Source organism: Lathyrus oleraceus, chromosome 7, assembly GCF_024323335.1.
Source record: "Lathyrus oleraceus cultivar Zhongwan6 chromosome 7, CAAS_Psat_ZW6_1.0, whole genome shotgun sequence".
Lineage (NCBI taxonomy): Eukaryota > Viridiplantae > Streptophyta > Magnoliopsida > Fabales > Fabaceae > Lathyrus > Lathyrus oleraceus.
In genome coordinates this window covers 528,633,481-528,638,432 of record NC_066585.1, presented here as the reverse complement: position 1 = coordinate 528,638,432, position 4,952 = coordinate 528,633,481, and positions in this window count along the sequence as shown.

Sequence of the window (4,952 nt, the reverse complement as noted above, 5' to 3'; positions counted from 1 at the left end):
TTTGATTCTATGGTTTGATTATATATATTGTTTATTTATCCAATCTGATTGATAATTGTTGCCTACTTGTATGATGTATGAGGCATATATTCTTATTGTTTGTTTGCCATGAACAATCCCCATTCATAACAAATGTACCCCTCTCCCATAAAGTGTATAATATTTATTTCTTTATTTCTTTAGTCACCTGTTAATACAAGAATTAAAACGAATATCCGATAACCATTTCAAAATAAGATCAAAAGCTCGATCCAACGTCGAGTAATCATTTTTAAAACTTAACAGAACCAGCACGCATTCATCCATCCTCTTGTAAGTCGATCGCCTCAGGCATCGCCATCTACCTGTAAGTCGATTTCCTCTGGCATCGCCATCTACCCTTATCCGTAACTCCTCTCCGCACTCCATCCGTCGTCTCTTGTTCCGTTTAGGTAGCACCCATTAGGTAGAACCCTTTGTATGATAACATAGGTAGAATTCCCCTATTCTTTGCATGCTAACATTAGGTAGATGTTCCCCTTTGTAAATCCTAACACATAGTTCCATATTGCATGACAACTCTAGAGCAGAGCTTCCCCAATTTTAGACCTTCCGTGCGTCTCCGATCTTGTGGCATGTCAGTCCGTTCTATTGCAAAGAGGTAACTGCCTAAGACTCGATTCAACGAGCTGCGACACCTACTGCTAGGACGCTAAACACACTGCCCACCCTCCTTTGACACAGCTGGTGTCCTCTTTTGTAAGTCCATGTTCAGATGGCAATCCTTAACCCCTAGTTAGCCGAACTATGTTTTGCTCTGATTCTCATTCCAGATGAGATACGTAGGCATAAGACGCGATGTCTTACCGAGCACACTTCTCTTTAACCCATAGGTAGCCGAGCTACAAAGACTCTGATTCTCATACTCAGATGAGATACGTAGGCAGTGGATGCGACATCCTTGCGAGCCATTTTCTTTTAACCTTCCTTTTAGTAAATAGTACTTATACCTACACCCTTTAGACTAGAACAACACTTATGAAAAAGGCTCCCTAGGAGTACCTAGGATGTTTTGGGTGCTTAAAACCTTCCCATTGCATAACCAACCCCCTTACCCAGATCTCTGACATTTTTTACTAGTTTTTGATTCGATAAAACTTTTAAGTTTTTGTTCGCTTTCTAACCATTCCTTTGGATAAATAGAAGTGCGGTGGCGACTCGACTTGTATGGTTTACCTTGGATTTATTCAAAATCTCTAATGGTAACGAATACCCCGCTACAATATGTGCCTCAGGAGATCATAGTGAACCAACTAGAAGGGATCGTTGCAAATGTTCATGTAAGCAATGGGTTGGGTTTTACTGATTCTGACTTGACGCCAGCTGGACGCGATCATAACAAGGCTTTGCACATCTCGATAGAGTGTAAAGACACTGTGCTATCCCATGTTCTGGTGGATACATGTTCCTCTCTCAATGTGCTACCCAAGAGAGCCCTGTCAAGGTTAGATGTAGAAGGTTTGATCTTGAAGCCTTCCGATCTTGCGGTAAGAGCCTTCGATGGTTCTAAGAGGTCGGTGTTCGGAGAGGTAGAATTGCCAATTCAGATTGGATCACAAACCTTTAACACCGTATTCTATGTGATGGGTATCAGTCCTTCGTATAGCTGCTTGCTGGGTCGTCCTTGGATCCATAATGCTGAGGCAGTCTCCTCGACCTTGCATCAGAAGATCAAGTTCCCGGTCAACGGAAGAATTATCATTGTCTGTGGTGAGGAGGATATTCTGGTCAGTAACCTGTCTACATTCAAGTATGTAGAGGTAGAAGGTGAGATTCATGAGACCCTGTGTCAGGTCTTTGAGGCCGTTCAAGTCAAGGATGCAGCTCTAGTGGAAGAGGTTGAAGTAGGTGCATCTTTGTCGTCCTTCAAGCAGGCACAGACCTTGGTAAATCCAGGTGTTGCTCCCGGTTAGGGACGTCTGATGGATTTACCTGTAAAGGAAGACAAGTTTGGGATTGGGTATCAACCGACATTCACTTCTACAACTTCAACGCCTCAGACTCGTCAGGGGCCGATTACTTTCTCCAGTGCTGGCATCATTCAGTACGGCCGGGTATCTACAATCAACAAAGAAGATGAGGATAGTGATTGTGACATTGACAGCTGGGTGCGTCCAAGGGTCCCGGGTGAAGTTCTCCGCAACTGGTCTTTTGAAGATATTATCCAAGTCACTCTTCTTAAAGAGTAATTTTCTTTGTTTATTCATGCATATCCAAGTCTTACGTTCCGCCCAGGGCGTGATGACTCATTGTAGGGCTCATCTATGTGGATACCTGTATTTTTTATCATAAATAAAGGACGTCTTTTTGCATTCAAATATTTTGTTCACTGTCTTTCTATTTTTGCAGTTTTCAAAAATAAAAAAATATATATATACATTTGGCAATGTTTTGTTTAGTTTCCACTTCTTGTTCACACTCATAAGCACATACCATCACTCATGCAGATGCACGCCATCGGATCCTATTGCTAACAGTTCTGCTATGGCTCACTTCGACTTTGAAAATCCAATCTTTCAAGCTGAAGAAGAGGGTGATGAAGACTGTGAACTCCCTGAAGAACTTGCCAGGTTGTTAAAACAGGAGGAAAGGGTCATTCAATCGCATCAAGAGTCTATTGAAGTGATTAATCTCGGCACCGAGGACGCCAAGAGAGAAATCAAGATAGGGGCTGCTTTGGAAGACAATGTGAAGAAGGGGTTGATTGAATTGCTACGAGAGTATGTTGACATCTTCGCTTGGTCTTATCAGGACATGCCAGGGCTTGACACAAACATTGTGGTACACCGGTTGCCTCTCAAAGAGGATTGTCCTCCGTTCAAGCAGAAGCTCAAAAGAACAAGACCAGAGATGGTTGTCAAGATAAAGGAAGAAGTGCAAAAACAGTTGGATGCAGGGTTCCTAGCAATTACAAATTATCCGCGATGGGTTACAAATATCGTTCCAGTACCTAAGAAGGATGGAAAGGTACAGATGTGTGTCAACTACCGGGATCTGAACAGAGCTAGTCCTAAAGATGATTTCCCATTACCTCACATCGATGTTTTGGTGGATAACACAGATCAGTTCTCGATATTCTCCTTTATGGATGGCTTTTCTGGCTATAATCAGATTAAGATGGCACCAGAAGACATGGAGAAGACAACTTTCATAACCCCATGGGGCACCTTCTGCTACAAGGTGATGCCGTTTGGTCTAAAAAATGTTGGGGCAACATATCAACGAGCTATGGTAACTCTTTTGCATGATATGATTCATCATGAAATCGAGGTTTATGTTGATGATATGATTGCCAAATCTCAGACGGAAGAAGAACATTTGGTGAATTTGCAGAAACTGTTTGAGCGTTTGAGGAAATTCAAGTTGAGGCTTAATCCGAACAAGTGAACTTTCGGGGTGAGATCTGGAAAACTGATGGATTTTATTGTTAGTGAAAAAGGGATTGAGGTGGATTTGGCCAAAGTGAAAGCGATACAAGAAATGCCTGAGCCAAGAACAGAAAAACAAGTCTGTGGTTTCTTAGGAAGGTTGAACTACATTGCAAGGTTCATCTCTCACCTAACAGCCACGTGTGAGCCAATATTCAAATTGTTGAGAAAAGATCAGGCCATCAGGTGGAATGATGATTGCCAAAGGGCTTTCGAGAAGATAAAAGAGTATTTGCAGAATCCTCTAATCCTTATGCCTCCAGTCCCAGGGAGACCGCTGATTATGTATTTGACAGTACTTGATAATTCCATGGGTTGTGTTCTCGGTCAACACGACGAGACAGGTAGGAAAGAGCATGCCATCTACTACCTGAGTAAAAAATTCACAGATTGCGAGTCGAGATACTCAATGCTTGAAAAGACATGTTGTGCACTTGCATGGGCTGCTAAGAGATTGAGACAATACATGCTGACTCACACGACCTTACTGATCTCCAAAATGGATCCAGTCAAGTATATATTTGAGAAGCCAACTCTCACCGGAAGGGTTGCTCGTTGGCAAATGGTACTGATAGAGTACAACATCCAATATACATCCCAGAAAGCCATCAAAGGGAGTATTCTGTCAGACTATCTTGCTCAGTAGCCGATTGATGATTATGAGCCGATGAAGTTTGATTTTTCGGACGAAGACATCATGTTCCTCAAGATGAAAGACTGTGAAGAGCCAGTTGTTGAGGAGGGACCTGATCCAGATGAAAAGTGGACTTTAATGTTTGATGGGGCCGTCAATGCCAAAGGAAGTGGAATTGGTGTTGTCATTACTACTCCGAAAGGTGCCCACATGCCTTTCACCGCTCGTCTGACTTTTGAATGCACCAATAACGAAGCTGAGTATGAGGCTTGTATCTTGGGTATTGAGCAAGCCATTGATTTGAGAATTAAGACTCTGGACATCTTCGGAGGTTCAGCTCTAGTGATCAATTAAGTGAATGGTGATTGGAATACTCTCCAGCCTAATCTGGTCCCCTACAGAGACTACACGAGAAGACTGTTGACTTTCTTCACAACAGTAAAGCTGTATCATATACCTCGTGATGAGAACCAGATGTCAGATGCTCTTGCTACTCTATCCTCCGTGATCAAGGTGATTCGATGGAACCATGTTCCCAGGATTGATGTTATGCGTCTTGATAGGGCCGCGTATGTGTTTGCTGCTGAACTGGTAGTTGATGACAAGCCCTGGTACCACGACATCAAGTGCTTTCTGAAGAATCAAGAGTACCCTACAGGGGCATCCAACAATGATAGAAAGACTTTGAGAAGATTGGCAGGCAGTTTCTTCTTGAACAAAGATGATGTGTTGTATAAGAGGAACTTCGACATGGTTTTGCTCAGATGCGTGGATAGACACGAAGCAAACATGTTAATGCAGGAAGTTCATGATTGCTCCTTCGGTACTCATGCCGGTGGACATGCAATGGC